At 40.1% G+C, this 21,459-nt stretch overlaps 1 protein-coding gene across 2 annotated transcripts in view; it reads left to right on the top strand.

The window, feature by feature from the left end:
• The window catches only part of FBXL17 (F-box and leucine rich repeat protein 17), a 415,020-nt gene that overhangs the window by 45,875 nt on the left and 347,686 nt on the right, over positions 1-21,459 (top strand). The gene's annotated exons all lie outside the window — the stretch shown is intronic.

The raw sequence follows: 21,459 nt of genomic DNA, 5'->3' as shown, positions 1-21,459 counted from the left end.
GACCTGGCTACATGGGCTACTCTGCCTGGGCTGCCAGCTGAAAGAAACAAATAAGATATGACAAAAACAAAGGGCGGCAAAGTAAGAGAAGGGAAGAAGAGAAGCAAAATGCAAGGTAGGAACACAGGCGAAAAGTCAGATTTTTTTTTCATGAAATAGGAAATACAGGGTCAAAATGCAGTATTTATTTTGGGCTTCAGTGATAGATTGCTATGCCTAAAGTTCCTGGTGAAGGCCCCTGAATGGTGGTTAAGGGTGCCACTTTGATGACAGATTCATTCTTTGAGACACCGAAGAGCTGTTATGTTAAGGGAATTTGTGTAACGTAAGAGTAAGGGAATTTTGTGTTTTAAGAAGCAGATAAGTACAAAAGAATTTCTTGTGGAAACATGTTAAGGCCAAGGATCGGTGTTGGCCCTACGAAACATTTTTTTTCCACTCATTTAGCAAGTATTCATGTTCACTATACACTGAATGAAATGCAGCTCTTTATATGGATAGAAAAGCATTTATTTAATTTTCCAGAGTGAAGTAAGCTTCTCGATTAGTGTTAATAGAAGGTAAATTTCCATGACATGGTAAAATGATAAATATACAGTTTTATAAACAAGTAGCGTAATCAGATTAGACATTTAACCAGCATAAACTACTTTTTTTTTTAAACAAAATGCCTCTTCTGAAACTAAGAACTTAAGGATAACAGACCATTTTGGAAAATATTTCTCTAGTATTTTTTCTGGTCTGTTAAATAGGATACTATATTACTGGTTCTTTCAATTATTTTGTGCTTCTAAGAGTCTTATTAATTAATGCAGTTTATATACAAATTCATATTTTAAACTATACTAGCATTCGCTTTCTCATAGAACTTTTAAACAGTTAAGATTCAATTTGAACGTGCTTGAAATGACAATTACTATTTTTTAAATGATCTTTGTTGTATGATTCGAAGCTAATTTCTTCCCATTTCAATTAGAGGGTCAACTGGTTAGCCATGCTTTTTATAGTTGCATTTTATAGTTGGAGAAAAATTAGACACAAAACACCTGATAATAGCCTTATGCTAGCACCAAACTGGAGCCTATAAATTCTGGTTAGAAATATGACTTAGTCATAAATGAACCAAAACTTATGTAAATTTTATGTTGAGAATTAAAATTATTTAATTTTAAAATATGTAATAATGGACGACATCCAAGTAAAGGCTTTCAGCATACTGTTATCATGTTTGCTGGCCTACTTGACTAGACTGAATTTCACTCAAATTTTTTTTTGCACTGATACTTTACCTTAGTTAATTGTAACATGCTTCATCTATTTTTTCTATTACATGGTAGACAATGTTTAAAATGGCAACAAAACTATACCTTTTTAAATGTGTTCTGTTCCCGGTTCTTTGTTGAGTTCTATGTAGTGTTTGGAAAGTATAGTATTACTGAAATAAGCCTTATTTCTATTATGAGACCCCTTCGTGTGTAAATTAAAAAAAAAAACTTATTGTACATAAGGTCTTTTCTCCTGCAATTAAAAATGGTTCATATAGAAAAATGAGTAAAAGTCAGGATTTGTTTCAAATTAGAAAAAAATGTGATATTTTTTTCTTCAGATTAGTGGATGAAATCATTTGAAAGATTTTTTAAAAATATTCCTCTCCTACAGTTTGATCATATAGTTTTGTATAGTACATCTGCAATTCTGTTGCATAACTCACAGGTCCTGTGGGATTTCTTCCTTTTTATATATATATACTGTTTGGAGAAACTACACCACACATCAAAATGTTGGTTTTGAGATGTGCTGGGGCGAGGGAGTGAAAGTTTTCAGATTTTTTTTAGGAAGCCAGTCTTTTCAATGGTGGATTAGCCATTAGTCAAATCACTACAAGTTGCATTTGTTTTATGTAATGTAGCCTGGCTCCTAATGTAGGTGCTGTACTAATAATAATAAATTTCATTCAGATAGAGAAATTAAAAGTGTGTGATTTTTTGATAGTCACTTCAGCAACCCAAGCAGTGAATAGAAATTTGAGCCGTGTTCTCGTGGTCTGCTGCCTTAATAAGCACGGCTTGTTACACTGCTACTCTGAGCACTAATATTTCATGAACTAAGGGCAAGAAACCTTTTTGGGTGGGAGTTCTTCTAAAATTGGTGCTTTAGGTTCAAGTTCCTTCCACTTCTTTTTAACCTAAATGCACAGACAAATGGACCTGTATGCTAAACTAACCTTTGTTCCAGATCACATAACACCATTTGAAAGTGTTTTCCTTCAGCCATGATCCTGTCTTTAGTGGTTTACAAGGCACAATGTTAAATAGACTTAGACAGATGAACAATATTTGGAGCCCTGGTTGAGAAGAACTGTGTATTCATTAAAAATTAGAGTAGGAAACAAAGGTTAAATGAAGACTAGCTTTGAAAATTTACTATGGGTAAAAAGTAAATATCAAATGCTACCAATGCCATTACACCTGGTCTGTCTTTGTCTCAATGTGCCTAAACCCTGACTTAAAAAAAAAAAAAAAAAATCAGGTCATCTAAATGTAGGTATGTTATGTCTATTTCAATTTAACCACATTAGGTCAGCTGTGGTTAGGAAACAATGTTGATTTTTTTATTTCTGTATGGAAAGCAATTTTATTCTCAGAGTTTTTAAACAGTATTGAATGATTTTGGAGTATTTGCAAATGAAATGATTTATTGACTCCTTTAACACTGGTTGACTTAGAAAAATACCATAAAGAACTCCCAATATGCCACATTAATTTACATAATTAATTGATATTTTGGTATTGGATTCAGCAGATTGGTGGAAATTGTCTTGCCTTTTATGTAAAATGAATCAAGGGAGAAATAAAGGTTCTTTGAAATTAATTGTTAAGAATTTAAGACCTAATTTTTCACCTCAAACCTAAGCATTGAACGACCTTTTCATAATGTCTCGTAAAAAGTAATATTTTTCTGCCAATAAAAATATTATATTTAAAATTTGTATGTATTGTCCTCCACAACAATGTTGTTGATAGGTGTTTTAATTCATTAATTCGCTTTATGTAAAGTGGAAATATTTTGTGAACAGTACATTTTAAACTATAATGTTTTGTGCGTCAAGGTTTATGTTTTATGTCATCCTGCCACAATTGTGGTAAAATTTTATATTGGCTGACTGGCCCTCTTTTGTTAAAATGATCAAGAGGAACATTCTCCTGTCGCTGTTCATACTCAGATTGTTGATTATAAATGATATTCTGTAATATATTTGTCTTAGAATATTTCAGTCCTTGACTATCTAAATATTAAGAATTAAATTAATCAAGGTGCATTGAATTGTATAAAAAGTTCCATTATGGAAACATCTGACAGCTTGAAATGATGCATTTTTGCAATTTTGAAATGACCAAACATTCAATTGTGTGACTATTTAGATCTTCAGTTCTAATTTGAATGTCTGTCTTATTTAATGGTTTTTACATTAGTGCAATTTTTATCAACATTGGCAATGATCCATTGAAATTCTCTCATCCTAAAATAGTTTAACCACTAAAAATCTAAGCATGCACATGTGCGCACCCACACATGTTTGTATGTGAAAATTATTTAGTTGTACCCATTAATACATGTACCATAAGCTAAGACTTTGGACTAAAATTTACAGTTTACAATGTCACGCAGAACCTCTGTTTTGCTTAAAAGGATTTTAAAAACGTTTAGCAATCCACTCTAAGCAAGTAACTTCAGAACTATGCTATGCACATGGATAAAATTGCACCACAAATGAAAAGAATAAATGCAAGGATTCACAGGCGATTAGTCATCTGACAAGTGCCATGCTGAAGAAAAGATTAGGTAGTTCTAATATCAAAGTAGTGAGCTTTTACTCTATATTCAGTGTCCTGCATTAGGGGATTGATTCTCCTATCTTTAGAAGGCACTTGTATCTGCTGGGTTGTAGGGGAAGGTGTAATCAATTTTGACAAATCACCATCAGGCCTACTTGATGATTTTTGTGTAACCTGAATTATTTAAATTATTGGATATTCACATTCATTTTGATTTTAAGTTTCTCGTGTGTGGATCCTATTATGTTATTTGAATTGACTGCATGTTAACAGACCTAAGTAAATCAACAATATGTATGTGTCATAGCCCATTGTGGTTAGGGAATGTCAGTTATATTGTTGTGTTGTACTCTCCCAAGCCCTAGGTACAGTGTCCTGCACACAGTAAGCCCTCAGTAAATTCGATTGATTATGATGGTTCAACAACTGTCACTTGGTTGGAGTAGAGGCTCTGTGAGAATTGTGAAATGGAGGCCAGGAGTGGCAAGCAACAAATATGACAGAACAACAAGGGTTAGCTTTTGTGTGCACACAATAAGGCAGGCAAATAGTAGGTTTATTTTTTAAAAAATATAAATTCAATACTCTGTAGATACAATTTTTAATAAATGATTCTGAGGAAAAAATGTAGAAAAAAATCCCTGAGGTGTAAGGCATTGCACTATTTAGGATGAGTTTTTTTTTTCTAATTTAACGGAGTAACTAAATCATTTGTAAAATGCAGCTAAGAATCATTTGAATAGTGGTGTAGAAACAGCACCTTTTATTAGATTTTTCTTTGAGGCAGTGGTAGATTTTTGTTTTGTGTAATAGGAAAAGTGAACATTCTCTAAATTTTTAAAAACAATCCTTAATTGTGCAGCATTTCATGTAATATCTAATGTTTTTAGGTATTCAGTTTTTCTATAAATAAAAGAGAGGAAATTAGGAGATAATTTACTGAAAATATGACATTCTAATAATGAAATCTTGGCATTTTGTTGAACAGTGATTTGTAGCTTTCATAGTATTTTTAATGGATCAGCAGTTCTGTATCATATTTAGGTAACCTATTTCCTAATGGCTTTGAATATTTTACAAGGCACTGCACCCTATTTTTAAAAAATGGCTGTATATTTTAAGAGTATTTAAAATATTAAAATTAAATATCCTTCTAAGTTTTGTAAAAATTAATCTAAAATAATTGGATATTCAATATGGATTTTATGTGAATTTCTTGAGTATTATAGGAAAGTTCATTATTTTGATGATTCTGTCTTCACAGATTGACATTTTCTGAACATCTATTGAAAAGATATTATGTCCAAATAGCTAAATGAGTTGGTGATGGTTTTTAGTTATTGCTTTCATGTCACTATTCAGGAGTTGAAGTAATAAAAATGCCAGGAATCAAATGTAAATTTAAAATGGAGGAATTAGTTCAATAATGAGTAGCATTTAATCAGTTTTCCAACAAGGGGATTGTCATTCTTGAAGAACCGCACGTTAAGAAACCCATATATTCATGCCTTGACCGCCACGCACATGTAAACATCTGCTCCCATGCCACACCATGTTAACCAGGGAATGTTCTTCTGACAAACGTTTATCATGTTCTATCTAAAATGTATAGCAAAAATACATTCTCGGAAAGAACTGGCTGTATTTACAACTCTCTTCCTGCCAGCCAAGCTGGTATGGAACAGTAATTCCATTATTCCATTATTAACCCTTCCTTATTCTCACTAAAATTAGTGACCATGTTAGATAAGATCAAGGTTTAAGGAGGCAGAGTTAAGTAGAGACAATCCCAATATAGGAAAACCTTATTAGCACCACACAAGGATTTACAAGGGCTTGTAAACAATGCGGGAGGGTGTGAGACAATCCTGTTCAGCCACGCTCAAAATGTGACTGTTGGACTGTCAGTAGCCACCTTTGGAAAAAGGTGTGTGTGTGTGTGTGTGTGTGTGTCTGAAAATATGTACAGAAGTGGTTTTGAGTTGATCATCCATAAATGTGTGTGTATGGGTAAAGTGAAGGTTGTGTGCTTCTTGTTTGCTGAGTTTGTGCCGGTTTTTCTTTGTCCGCACTGGCATGGAGTATGTTGGACCATCCTAAAGGAAGCCAAAGCATTCCTCCCTGGTCCTTTTTGGACTGGTCGTATACAAGAGAAGCAGTGTGGCTCAATGGAAAAGAACACGGGCTTTGGAGTCAGAGGTCATGGGTTCAAATCCTGGCTCCACCAGTTGTCAGCTGTGTGACTTTGGGCAAGTCACTTAAGTTCTCTGGGCCTCAGCTACCTCATCTGTAAAATGGGGATTAAGACTGTGAGCCCCCTGTGGGACAACCTGATCACCTTGTAACTTCCCCAGCGCTTAGAACAGTGCTTTGCACATAGTAAGCGCTTAATAAATGCCATCATTATTATTTCTGACTCTGACGGGGCCCTGAGGGAAGGTTTCTTTTTAGAACTGTACCTCATTTATCTCTAAAACTTAGAGAATTCAGAGAGGTATCATTTCAGCTTGGTTCAGTTGAAAAAAAAACTTAAATGTCATTGGAGAGAATCCTTATTATGCAAATGATAGGGTGATGATGCTTAAAGGGATTATATATAATAGAAGCAATTATTTTTGTATTTTAAATAGAAAACATAAGAAAAATAAGATAGGAAAAAGCAAAATGATTGATGAAAATTCTGGTGTTTCTTAGTCACCCTATAATAGTAAAATTGATTTTTTTTTATCTGTTTGCCATCTCAATAGGTTTCGATGTAGTAATAATAATAATAATAATGGTATTTGTTAAGCGCTTACTATGTGCCAAGCACTGTTCTAAGCTCTGGGAGGGAATACAAGTTCATCAGGTTGTCCCATGTGGGGCTCACAGTCTTAATCCCCATTTTGCAGATGAGATAACTGAGGCACAGAGAAGTTAAGTGACTTGCCCAAAGTCTCACAGCTGACAAGTAACAGGTGGGATTAGAACCCATGACCTCTGACTCCCAAGCCCGTGCTCTTTCCACTGGGCCATGCTGCTTTTTCATTTTTTTTGCTTTCCTTCCAAATGAGTCATGTTTTCAGTGTAGTATGTCAAATGTTAAAATGATTAATTCATCATTCTGAATTGATTTTTTGGAGAAACTTGGTGAGTGCACGTAATGATGTATGGCACTGTTTTTTTATTATTACTTTGTAACTAACAATTTGAAGATGTCAGGTGTTTTGGGTTTTTTTTAAAAAATCATTCTTAAAATGAATTTATTTAAATTGCTTGATTGATGCCATGGCATTCTGCAAGTCAGGAATCTAAGATTATGACCTGTTCATCTTCTCAGCAATTTCATTGTATAAAATTGTCACTCTAGGTGACATACATCAAGGCTAATTTAGATACACATTACACTGGCTTCCATACATTTCCATTTCTGAAAGCAGTGTTGTATCAGGAGGCCATGGTTTGGTTACTGATTTATTTTGTATTTTGTTTTTCTGCTGTCACTTGCTTCATTTTTGCCTTTGGGTGATGAACTAAATATTAAGGCTAAGGAAAAAGTATTTTTTAAATCTATTTGGCGTTCTCATTTATGGAGAATATTTATCTATTTATATTAACGTCTGTCTCCCCCTTTAGATTCTGAGCTTGTTGTGGGCAGGAATGTGTCTGTTATATTGTATTCTCCCAAGCGCTTAGTACAGTGCTTTGCACACAGTAACCGCTCAATAAATACGATTGACTGTAGATCATCTGATAAATCCGGCATGATTTAGTGGATAGAGCATGGGACTAGGAGTGAGAAGGACCTGGATCCTAATCCTGGCTCTGACACCTTTCTGCTGTGACCTTGGGGCAACTCACTTAACTTTTCTGTGCCTGTTATCGCCTCTGAAAAATGGGTATTAAGACTGTGAGCCCAATGTGGGACATGGACTGTGTCCAACCTGATTAGCTTTTCTACCCCGGCACTAAATATGGTGCCTGGCACATCATAAATGCTTTTCCCAAGTGCTTAGTACAGTGCTCTGCACACAGTAAGCGCTCAATAAATATGATTGATGGATTGATTATTATATGCCATAAAAAAGGAAGTTTAGCTACATGAACAGACCTGGATGCCCCTTTTTCTAGTCTGCTTCGTTGGTGACTGTGGTTTGTTGTCAGAAGTGACTTAGGCCTGATTAGTTACCTCAGAGCATAGTCAGGAATGTGCGCATTTTCTGTTACAAACATTTATTCTGGTATGAGAGCTTTTAAGTATATAGGCTGGCTTTGGTTTAAATTAGTTGGCTGATCAACTTTCTAGTGTAGTGGTAGCTGAAGTCTGAATAACAGTTGTAACTGTGTGTTCAAATGAGTCTTCTGTAGCCAGTGGAAAAAATATAAAACCACAAAACCCCAATTCTCAAGTGGGTTGCAGAGTTTATTTGGAGTAGAGTGTCAAATTGAAGATCCTTGCTTTTAACACATCTGTAAAAATATTTTTGATCAGATGTAAGCAATCATGAGTCCTTTCAACTGCAACTACTGCTAAGGAAATGTGAATTTGTTTGGCCAAATGACATCTCTAAATCTGTCATCTAAGACCAATTCAAGCATTCTGGATAGCGTTTATTAAATTCTACATTTTTTGTATGCTTTTCATGCCTATTAATATTCCTTTTAAATTTGTTTTTGAAAATGCTTGGTGACAGTAAAACATGAACAATTTATTACCTTAATTGAAATAAAACCAAATCCATAGCCATGACATGGAAAAAATGCATAGTATAGTTACTGTCTTTATTGCAGAAGGAGGGTTGCTGTGGAAGCATAAAGAATGAATGCCCGTAGTCATAAAAGACTGGGAACCGTTGCTATGCAGTCAGCTGAATATGTTGTACAGGCAACGCTTAAGGTCCTTTAAAAATAATACCAATTCGTTTAACTTGTAAATATATAAAATCTTCAGTAGGTACATTCAAATGTATGTAGTAAGAACTTTTAACACAGCACAAATTTACAATTCTATAGCAGTTATATAGTACTCATAAATGTGTATGTGATCCTGCACCAATTCAAGATTATTGTTCAAGCTATCATTTTCTCTCATTTTTGTAGGACACTGCTGATTGTAGATGTTAAGTAATAATTGATTTTATTGACGAAAGCTCCATATTTTAAGAAAGGACGTGATGTCTGTCAACTCCATGTAACTGGAAGAGGCACTGTGGGAGAAAAAGGGATATGCTACATGGAGTAACTTAAAGGGAGAGTTTGTGAGGGACTCTGTTTTCTGCTAAGCCCAAAATATGCCCTCTTGAGCTCAGAATTGGCCTAGGCAGACAGGGAAATTCGGGCAGTAATAAAATGTTGGCAGTTTCAAACCAGGAACCTCGCTGGCTCATGATTCTTTTAGTACTGGGTGTGTTTTGAATATTGCTTTAGTCTCTTTGTTGCTGAGGAGCACAGCTCATCCAGGAATCGGAATGCTCTCTGAAACCTTGGAGACTTTGCATGCTTTTAGGGATTTAGGAAAATCTTGCATTACCTGCCAGTCATATGACTGGAAGCCAATGCAAATAAATTGTCCCATGACTTATGTATTTGAGACTTTATCTAGATGCAGTCTATCATGTGCTTGCACATTTAGTATATGTGGTCACTGAGCCTGGATGGCTTTCTGCCCTAGCATCCCAGAGCATCCAGTGTTGACCTCGGGACTGTAATTTTTAAATTCCATGCATAATTACACAAATATCTAATAGAGGCTGTTGAAACATTGGAGAGGTTTTTGGAGAACTTAGAAAAATTCTGCTTCTAAATTTTGGAAATAGGTTCATTAGGCTCAGTAGATGGTTGAGAGTAATTTCTTTTTGATTAACCCTTTGCCTTATTCTGTAGTAGAAACCAAGTTATGGATCACTAATCATGTGAACTGTACTGCACTTAGGTACATATCTTTAAATTATACTATAAATGGTTTATTCTTATTAATGTCTGACTCCGTCTCTAGACTGTAAACTCATTTTCAGCAGGGAAAGTGTCTGCTAATGGTTATATCATACTCTTCCAAGCACTTAGTGCTTAAAGTATTAGTGCTCTGCACATAGCAAGTGCTCAATAAATACCATTGATTGCTCTGAAGCTCTGTGACAGGGTAGGACCAGGTTCTAGCTTTATTGATTAGCCTGGTAATGTCCCTGCCTCCTGTCTCTCCCCACTCCAGTTCATACTTCACTCTGCTGCCCGGAAGATTTTTTTATACAAAACTGTCCATCTGTGCATTAACCAGAATCTCTTTACTATTGGCTTTAAAGCACTCAATCACCTTGCCTCCTCTTACCTTACCTCCCTGATTTCCTACTACAACCCGGCCCACACACTTCACTTCTCCGATACCTACTCAATGTACCGCGATCTCGTCTATCTCACTACTATCCTCTCTCCCACATCCTGCCTCTGGCCTGGGATGCCCTCCTTCTTAATAGCCAACAGACAATCACTCTCTACACCTTCAAAGCCTTATTAAAAGCACAGCTCCTCCAAGAGGCCTTGCCTGACTAGGACCTCATTTCCTCTTCTCCCACTCCCTTCTGTGTTGCCCCGGCACTTGGATTCTCACCCTCGATTCCCCCATCCCGTATCCCCACAGCACTTATGTCCATATCCATTATCGATTTATTTATGTTAATGTCAGTCACCCCCTCTAGCCTGTAAGCTCGTTGTGGGCAAGGAATATGTCTTCCAGCTCTGTTAATATTGTACACTGCCAAGTGCTTAGTACGGTGTTTTGCGCACAGTAAGCACTCAAATATGATTAATCAGAACTAGACTTGTCATTTTGTTGTCTTTTGATGCTTGTTCCAATATTTCTGAGCAGGCTTAAATGTAATGGGAGTGGGGGGAGTACTCAAAGTGCTATGAACATCCATCACCCATACTAGTCGTGGTCAAATTATGGCTTGAGAGCTTTTTGTAGTAATAATATAGTATTGAGAAAGAAAATATAGGTGAGAAATAAACACAGTCCCTGGCCCTGAGGGGATTCACGGTCTAAAAATAAAATGGGCAGCGAGGACTGGTGACAGACACAAGTAGAGATGAAATACAACATTAACCTAACAAAGACAGGGCTAAAATGTACAAAATAGAAACAAAAATCAGTGAGTACCATGGCTAGAACATCATTTCAGGCTTCTCACGGCTCAGAATCCACAGTCACAACTGCAGCCACTGGTCTTCCCAAAGTTTTGTGCTGGCCTCATCCTGCAGCTACTTTCCTCTTTCCTGCCGCAGAGGTGCAAGGCAGGTCAAGATGGAGATACCTTGGTAACATGGAGGAGAGCCGAAGCAGAATCCCGAGGAAACAATGGGGTGGTCCAGTAGAGGAGGAAACCAAGGGCCCTGGATAGTGTGGTGGGATGGCAGCAGCTGTGGTTCATTCACTCTACTGTCTGGGAGAGAGGGGTCTGGGGAGCTCTCTGCAGTGGTGTAGGTCCTGACTAATCACTTAAATCAGTGGTACTTATTGATTGTTTACTCTGTGCAGAGTGCTGTGCTGAGCATTTGGTAGAGTACAGTAGAGTTGGTAGAAATCATCTCTGCCCAAGTCGCTCTAGACTGTAAGCTCGCTTACAGGCAGGGAACGTGTTTGCTAATTCTTTTGTCCTCTCCCAAGTACTTAGTACAGTGCTCTGCATGTAGTAAATGCTCAGTAAGTATGATTGATGGATTGCCTTTAGAGAGTTTGGCTGCGCAAATCACTGCCCAAATATGCAGCTTTTTGGTTATCCTACTGTGGCCTACAGTGGGACAAACAAAAGGCCTTGTGTTCCACCTGGGACTAGTGCTTCTATTTTAAAATGCATTTGTGGCCATTTCTCACTAAAATAAAAGTGGTACCCTAGGGAAACGACTTGAGCTAAATGCTTACCAAATCAGAATCATTCCAGTTGTTTGTGCACTGGTTATGTAAACAATGATGCACATAGCCTGTGTTTTTCCACACATTTATGCCCCCTGAACAACCTGCAGGTTACTCCAGAAACAAGTCTGGTGGTAATACTTGTGATTTTTGTAGTACTTTTTATTTTTCAAAGCATTATGTACAAATCTAAATTTATTTTAGTGTCCGTCTCCCCATCTAGATTGTAAACTCCTTGCAGGCAAGGAATGTGTCTGTGAACTCTATTATATTGTACTCTTCCAAACACTCAGTACAGTAAGGGCTCAATAAATTGATTTTGTTGATAGCACATATTCTTTGCTGCTCATCTGGGAATATTCATGGCATCTATCAATGTAACATTTAGGTTATTAGCAGCACACTGGAAGCACTCAATAAATACCATTGATGTTGATGATGAGGTATCCATCTTGGGATTCCTTTCTGTTGGAACACATACATGGGTGTTAGAACTTTTTGCCTCTTACAAATAAGTGTTTATTCAGACCCATTTTGTAGTATTGATGTATTAACAATTGGTCACATAGACAACAGAGCCAAGCGTGTGACTTTAGATGTATTGTTATTTAAAAGGATACTGATGAAGGTCTAACCAGGACCCTGTGAAGGGTATGATGGGTTTGGCCAGGTGAGAAGCTTGACGAATTTGTCGAATTTGTGCAAATTTGAGGTAGAAATTGAGTGACTCGGTATTCGAAAACAATGGTCCTAGGCCTTCAGCTTTGGCCAGAAGGGTGGTTATTTTCTGTTTGGAGAGGACAATTGAGGTAGAACTTTATACCCGTGATGGACCTTAGAAATTACTCTCAAAGTAATAATAAAAGTAGGAAAAGGTAAAGAACCATAAACAGAGCAATCAATCAATCAATCAATTGTATTTATTGAGCGCTTACTGTGTGCAGAGCACTGTACTAAGCTCTTGGGAAGTACAAGTTGGCAACATATAGAGACAGTCCCTACCCAACAGTGGGCTCACAGTCTAGAGCAAGGTTATAACCCCTTTATAGTTGCCATCAGAAACATGAGGCTGTGACATACTAGGCTGCGTTATTCCTTCTCATATAAAATCAGATCAAGAATAATATAAAAGTAAGTTGAGTGAAAGAGAATTACAGCTTCTTTTGCCAAGACATACGCATGAATGAATGCCCGGGACTCCGTTCCCGAGAGGCCTGCCCACCATCACACCGCGCGGCCTTGCTGCTCCCGGAAGGATCCTCTCCTCAGAGCGCTCCCATAGACGCCCCCTACTTCCACCCCCCCCCCCCCACCACCAATTAAGCGACCTTCCTTAAAGTGCCCCCCCCCATCGGACCTGACTGACTCTCCCCACCCTCCTCCCCCGGGAAAAAGGCCCTTGTTATCACCAAGTTACATTAACAACAACCTCATTCGCACCTACTCAGCCCTCCCATGCTATTTGGCTGTTCACTCCTCTCCCCAAGTATCTCTACTCCCTAACCCCCCTTAACAGGTCCACCCTACTCCAGCACATAATAGTTTGTATCTGCTCTCTGTGACATCATTATCTGCTATTTTATTATTGCCATAGCATGTTAATCGTTAACTACCCTCTGATGCCATTGCCTGTTTATATCATTGCTCCTGTTTTATCGCTTCTGCATCTCAATTGTTAACCTCCCGCTTTGCTGCCATTTGCCGTACTGACCTTACCATGAACTATCAATTCCCTTGCTCCCAACTGCCATTTCCATTCCTCACCTTCCCCTTCCCCTCTCCCACCCAGCTTTTTCCCTCCCTCTCCCCCACCACTACCTCTCCCCCTCACCCCCTACCCAGGATCCCTCTGTACCAGCGCCAATCCTCAACTCCTCCCTCCCAGCCCCCTCCCTCCCCTCCTCCCCGCCCCCACCCCATCCCAGTTCTCCTTTCTCTTCGCCACCCCACTTCCCACTCTCCCCGCCTAGGCCCCTGCCAACTCATCCCAATCCAATCCCTCCCCACCCCTCGCACCCTTCCCCTTCCCTCCCCTCCCTCAACAGCTGCTGCCAAGTGTGGCCTCTGGAACCCCTACTCCATTATAAGTAAGCTCCCTTTCATCCTGGACCTATTCCTTTCCAGGTCTCTACTCCTCCTCACCCTAACTGAAACATGGCTGTCGCCGGACGACACAGTCTCTCTGCTGCTCTCTCCAGTAGAGGCCTCTTCTTCTCCCACTCCCTCAGACTCACCGGAAAAGGAGGAGGTGTCGGTTTCCTTCTTGCCCCTCAATGTCACTTTTGCACTATCCCTCCTCCCCCTACCCTTCCTTTGAAGCCCACATTATTCGCCTCTACCACCCCCTCCAGATTCTTGTAGCCGTCATCTACCCCCCCCCCCCGGCCCCACCTCCAACTTCTTTAATGATTTTGACCCCTTCCTTACCTTCCTTCTCTCCTTTTCCATGCCCACTCTGATCCTCGGAGACTTCAACATCCACATGGATATCCCTGGTGACTCCTCTGCCGCCCGCCTTCTATCTCTCCTTGACGACGCCAACCTCTCGCTCCACCCCACCTCGCCCACTCACCAACTTGGTCACACCCTCGACCTCATCATCTCCTACCACTGCACTGTCTCCACCATCACCAACTCAGAAATCCCTCTCTCTGATCATAATCTTCTCACCTGCCTCCTCACTCACACTCCTTTCCCCTGTAAATCCATATTACTCCCTCATAGAGATCTCTGCTCTCTTGACCCCATCCATCTTTCTAAGTGCCTCACACCCCACCTCGCCTCCCTCTCCTCTCTACCCAGTCTTGATGATCAGATTACTGCGCTCAACTCTACCCTTTCTACTCAGCTAGACTTACTAGCTCCCCTTTCCCTTCACTGCTCTCGTACCACTAACCCACAGCCCTGGATCACTGCCACTGTCCGCCTCCTTCGCTCTTATGCTCAAGCTGCCGAACGCTGTTGGCAAAAGTCTGAACACCATGCCAACCTCATTCACTTCAAGTTTATCTTTCCTGCCTTAACTCAGTCCTCTGCTCTGCCAGACAAAACTATTTCTCCTCCCTTATTGACACCCATGCCCATCATCCCCATCAGCTCTTCCGTACATTCAACTCCCTTCTCAGGCCCCCAGTTCCTCCCCCTCCTCCTTCCCTCACCCCCAATGATCTGGCCTCCTACTTCATTAATAAAATTAAATCCATCAGGTCTGACCTCCCCAAAGTCACTCCCTGCCCCTTCTCTAACCCCCAGGCTCTCAACGCTCTCTGCTACTCTCCCATCCTTCCCAGCAGTATTTTCAGAGGAGCTCTCCTCCCTCCTCTCAAGTGCTGCTCCAGCCACCTGTGCTTCTGACCCCATTCCCTCTCATCTCATGAAATCTCTCGCTCCGTCCCTTCTCCCCTCCTTAACTTCCATCTTCAATGGCTCACTCTCCACTGGTTCCTTCCCCTCTGCCTTCAAACATGCCCATGTCTCTCCCATCCTAAAAAAAAAAACCCCTCTCTTGACCCCACCTCACCTTCTAGTTATCGCCCCATCTCCCTCCTACTATTCCTTTCCAAACTCCTTGGACGAGTCGTCTACACGCGCTGCCTCAAATTTCTCAACGCCAACTCTCTCCTCGACCCCCTCCAATCTGGCTTCCATCCCATACATTCCACGTAAACTGCCCTCTCAAAGGTCACCAGTGACCTCCTGCTTGCCAAATCCAACGGCTCCTACTCTGTCCTAATCCTCTTCTACCTCTCAGCTGCCTTCGACACTGTTTACCACCCCCTTCTCCTCAACACACTATCCAACCTTGGCTTCACAGACTCCGTCCTCTCCTGGTTCTCCTCTTATCTCTCCGGTCGTTCATTCTCAGTCTCTTTTGCAGGCTCCTCCACCCCCTCCCATCACCTTACTGTGGGGTTTCCCCAAGGTTCAGTTCTCGGTCCCCTCCTGTTCTCGATCTACACTCACTCCCTTGGTGACCTCATTCGCTCCCACGTCTTCAACTATCATCTCTATGCTGATGACACCCAAATCTACATCTCTACCCCTGCTCTCTCCCCCTCCCTCCAGGCTCGCATCTCCTCCTGCCTTCAGGACATCTCCATCTGGATGTCTGCCCGCCACCTAAAACTCAACATGTCCAAGACTGAACTCCTTGTCTTTCCTCCCAAACCCTGCCCTCTCCCTGACTTTCCCATCACTGTTGGTGGCACTACCATCCTTCCCGTGTCACAATCAGTCAATCGTATTTATTGAGCGCTTACTGTGTGCAGAGCACTGTACTAAGCGCTTGGGAAGTACAAGTTGGCAACATAAGCCTGCAACCTTGGTGTCATCCTCGACTCTGCTCTCTTGTTCACCCCTCACATCCAAGCCGTCACCAAAACCTGCCGGTCTCAGCTCCGCAACATTGCCAAGATCTGCTCTTTCCTCTCCATCCAAACCGCTACCCTGCTCGTTCAAGCTTTCATCCTATCCCGTCTGGATTACTGTATCAGCCTCCTCTCTGATCTCCCATCCTCCTGTCTCTCCCCTCTTCAATCCATACTTCACGCTGCTGCCCAGATTGTCTTTGTCCAGAAATGCTCTGGGCATGTTATTCCCCTCCTCAAAAATCTCCAGTGGCTACCAATCAACCTAGGCATAAGGCAGAAACTCCTCACCCTCAGCTTCAAGGCTCTCCATCACCTCACCCCCTCCTACCTCACTTCCCTCCTCTCCTTCTACAGCCCAGCCCGCACCCTCTGCTCCTCTGCCACTAGTCTCCTCACCGTGCCTCGTTCTCGCCTGTCCCGCCGTCGACTCCTGGCCCACCTCATCCCCCTGGCCTGGAATGCCCTCCCTCTGCACAACCGCCAAGCTAGCTCTCTTCCTCCCTTCAAGGCCCTGCTGAGAGCTCACCTCCTCCAGGAGGCCTTCCCAGACTGAGCCCCCTCCTTCCTCTCCCCCCTCCTCCCACTGTCCATCCCCCCCACCTTACCTCCTTCCCCTCCCCACAGCACCTGTATATATGTATATATGTTTGTATGTATTTATTACTCTATTTTATTTGTACATATTTATTCTATTTTGTTAATATGTTTTGTTTTGTTCTCTGTCTCCCCCTTCTAGACTGTGAGCCCACTGTTGGGTAGGGACCGTCTCTGTATGTTGCCAGCTTGTACTTCCCAAGTGCTTAGTACAGTGCTCTGCACACAGTAAGCGCTCAATAAATACGATTGAATGAATGAATAAACAACCCCTCTAAAGCGAGTCAATTAACACTTTCTTAGCTGAGCTGACTACCCACCCTGCTAATCCAAAGGTACAAAACTAAGACTCTCTCCAACTGCAGTAGGAACAATAATTACACTTTTTGCTTAACCTTGGCCCATAGCCTACCTCACTACTTAAAGCAGTTGCCACACATGAAGGAGAAAAGCAGAAAACAGGGCCAGTTGCTTTGGGGGACAAATACATTCACAGCTGTATTTGTGTTGGATAAGCTGCAGATGCTCTATTATGTAGAACTCAGTTGTATATAGATGGCCCCAAACTCCCGAGAGATTCGGCCCAGGCATATAGCTGGGTTCCCTGTAGGAAAGGATTACTACAAAATAAGGTTTCTACCACCAATTCCAGTATGATCAAATTGAATATTCACTGTTCTCCTGCAGCAGTTGTTAAATCCTTATCTTCACTCCTCTCCCACTGCAAGCCAGCTCTCCTATTTGGCTTCTCCCAGGCCAATTTAAACTGTTGCTTTCCCCCACCTGTAGTTGATTTCAGGCTCTGTCTGTTGACCACTAGATTGTAAGCTCCTTGAAGGCAGGGGTCATATCTACTACCTCTTTTGTATTCTACCAAGTGCTGTTTAGTAAACATAATTGAGTTATGTTTGTGAGGTGGGCGGTATGAGATAGGGTGATCAGGAGCATTTTTGTTGGAGTAGTTAACACTCCAAGTTATTGCCTTCTAGCAAAATAGGGGGAAATATGGAAGGGATAAAATGGGGAGATGCATAAGAATGGGGAAATGTTGGAATATAGAAGTGGGGGAATCTGGAGGGTAGAGCAGTAGGGAACAATAAAAAGCAACTGAGCTGAGGTATGATCTTGCATCTAGCCTAACGGTTGATAGGGTATAATTTCTTTTTAATTTCCATATAAGTCTTTTGATGTTTTTCAAATCAAGCGCTTAGTACAGTGCTCTAGGCACAGTAAGCGCTCAAATACCCCTAATGATAAAACATTAACCAAACTGAGTCAAGTTTGGATTTAACAACTGCTGCTGGAGAACAGTGAATATTCACTTTGACCATATTAAACTACAGATGAATCAATCAATCAATCGTATTTATTGAGCGCTTACTGTGTGCAGAGCACTGTACTAAGCTCTTGGGAAGTACAAGCTGGCAACATATAGAGACAGTCCCTTCCCAACAGTGGGCTCAAGTAACTGAGCCACAGAGAAGTGAAATGACTTGTCCAAGGTCAAACAGCAGACATGGCGGAGCTGGGACTAGAACCCAGGTCCTGCTGACTTCCAGGCCCAGGCTATATTCACAAGGCCACTCTGCTTCTCCAATTATTATCATTCTTTATAATGATTGTAGCTCATTACAGTCACTGTTATATCAATGCCATGTTATGTATCAGAATGAGATATGATGTAGACTCTTCTGATTCTGGTAGAATAGTGAAATATTGTTGGATATTTGAAAGACTTCTGAGGTATATGCCCTCTGAGAATTGGCACTCTAGAAGTTTACCCAAGTAAAAATTGTATCTTGTCTAGCTCAGTTTAAGTTCTTTAAAAATATTTCCACTAAATATGAAGAAATTACAGATGAGTATATCTATTCTCAATTCAAAAGGTGTTCTCTTTGTTCTGTTAACTCTGTAGGTAATTTTCTCAGAAGTGATCAGGAAAAACCTTCCTACTAATCTGGTGTGTTTTTTGGGGGGCGGGGGCAATACAATATTTGCTCTGTCAATATCTCCCTCCCATGTTTTTCTTTTTGTAATGACAAGCCACTGCTGTGATAATGGTACTGCAATATTTTCATTTATGTTGTTACATTCAGTTCATCAAAGCGATTGAAGGAACAGTGTAAATACATTAGTTATGAATCCTGGGTAGTGGAAATGCATCGGAAACTTGGAAATGACAAATATTTTGAAATCTTGGAGTATAATTAATGTAAATAGAGCTTAAAATGCAGATATTTGTGCAGAAGATTAACTTTAAAAATGTTGAAGTTTATGCAGGGAGAGGGATAAAAATATTATGTATTAAAGGCAACTTCTGTAGGGATATAAAGTATTTTTCTGATGATCCTAAATTCATTGCAGTCATTGCCTAATTATTTTTTCCATCTTTGTGAGTAAGGTCATGTTCCTTCTAATTTACAACGAGCAAAATGGAGGCATAGCACTGAAGGTTTGCTAAACTTAGTCTTCAGCAAAGTTTCAAAAGAAGAGTGAGTAATGTAGAGGAATTTGTTTCCTGACTTTGAGAATATTTCTAAAAAAATTTGAAAGATGAATTCAATTCAGAAATATAGATACCAAATAAAGACCAGTCTGTGAATCAGTATCCAATTTAGCAAACCAAATTTTAGGGGGCTCTTTTTAAACAATTTTGTATGCAGGCATCTTTTTTTAATAATCAGTTCTCTGTAAATATGGAGCCCATTTTGATCCATCATGTATTTGCAAAACTGTATCATAAAAGAGTTCATGAATTCTGCATAGGCCTTGACTCAATAGCCATTTGTGATACAAGACTAATAAAACTACAATGCATATATATATATATATATGAATCTTTAATCTTCTTCCAAAATTGCCCTCTCTTTGGTGAGACTAACTTCATTCTCATGAATGACTTTCAAGTGAAGAAGCTCCCCTCTAGGTTTTATATTACTGCTAACCTCAGCAGAAACCACCCGGGATTAATAAACTTATATATATTCTTCTATCTTTAGGTTACCAGTGTCCAGACACTTCCAGACACATGCTGGCTAAACACTTCTAAATGTATTTACTAAATTTGAAAGAACAAAGTGTATATGCCGTCTCTGAATTAACATAGTTCTTCTCTAGAAGAGTACTTTGAATATTGAGAAAAAATTACTCCTTCTAGTTGATTTTTAGTGTAGATTCTTAATGTTGTGTCCCAAAGGTTAACAATTTTTTTTTTCTTGTTGCTATACTTCACTTTGAACAGGAATAGAAAACTGCTCTAGGCATTTGCCATCTGGACTGAAAATTTGAAAGCCAATTGGGATTGCAATCAAGTTCTCTCCCTGGCACTATGGGTGTAGGGCATTGAAAGAATTAACTGTGGAATGGTAACTACATAAGGATTCATGGTGAAGTTCAAATGCTAGGAATTTCAAAAGGAACACCAAGTTCTGAATTTCTAAACTTGTCTATCTCCCCCAAAGTTCTGCAGTGAGCCCTCAGTGTATTTCATAGTTTTTAATCAGATTTCTGTCAGACCATATGGGGAATAATTCAGCATTAAGGAATGTATATTGTCTTTAGATGCTAAAATTTCCTCCAATTTAGAAAGTTTGTTCCTTTTGAGTAGCATATCAGCAACTGAGAGAAACCAGTAATATTTTTGGTCTTGAAACTGACATTTTGTTGGGTTTTGCATCCAAAAATCTTAGTCCTTTCTGGGCACTGTCAAATTTCACAATGCAGTAGGACTCAGTACCTTACATATCATCATCATCATCAATCGTATTTATTGAGCGCTTACTGTGTGCAGAGCACTGTACTAAGCACTTGGGAAGTACAAGTTGGCAACATATAGAGACAGTCCCTACCCAACAGTGGGCTCACATGGTATTTAAGCATTTTGTATGTGTCAAGCACTGTTTTAACTGCTGGTGTAGATAGAAGATAATCAGGTTGGACAGAGTACCTGCCCCACCTGAGACTCCCAGGCAAAGTTGCAGGGAGGAAGATGTAATCCCCATTTAACCAATGAGGTAACTGTGAGGCACAGAAAAGGTAAGTGACTTACCCAGGGTCACTCAACAGACAAGTGCCGGAGCTGGCATTAAGGACCCAGACCCCTGCTCTTACCACTAGGCCATGCTGCTTCAAGCATATTGACCAAATGACCATGGCCTTAAAGAAGAAGCAACCGATCTTTGGGCAAGGACAGTTAGGCCCCATATTTGACATTCCAAATTGTAGATTCTTACTTCAGCCACTGGAAAGGAGAAATCAGAGCTTTTCCTATTGTAAAAAAAAAAATGCATCCAAAACATTTCAGATTGTCTGCAACAAATGGGTCTTCATAAAATCAGCAGTTGATATTTAAGCAAAGTGATCTGCTATCAGCTAGTTTGACAGTGATAAGTCATAATTTGATCTTTCAATAAATAGTAATTATTGAGTGCTTACTGTGTGCAGAGCACTGTACTAAGCACTCAGGAGAGTATAATGTAACAAAGTTGGTAGATACGTTCCTTGCCCACAATAAGCTTACAGTCTAGAGGAGCAGCGTGGCTCAGTGGAAAGAGCCCGGGCTTTGGAGTCAGAGGTCCGCCAATTGTCAGCTGTGTGACTTTGGGCAAGTCACTTAACTTCTCTGGGCCTCAGTTACCTCATCTGGGGATTAAAGACTGTGAGCTCCCCGTGGGATAACCTGATCACCTTGTAACCTTCCCAGCGCTTAGAACAGTGCTTTCCACATAGTAAGCGCTTAATAAATGACATTATTATTATTATTATTATTATTATT

This window comes from Tachyglossus aculeatus, chromosome X3 (genome assembly GCF_015852505.1).
Source record: "Tachyglossus aculeatus isolate mTacAcu1 chromosome X3, mTacAcu1.pri, whole genome shotgun sequence".
NCBI classification, from domain to species: domain Eukaryota; kingdom Metazoa; phylum Chordata; class Mammalia; order Monotremata; family Tachyglossidae; genus Tachyglossus; species Tachyglossus aculeatus.
The sequence above is the reverse complement of the archived record's forward strand: the minus strand, read 5'-3'. Positions and strand labels throughout refer to the sequence as shown.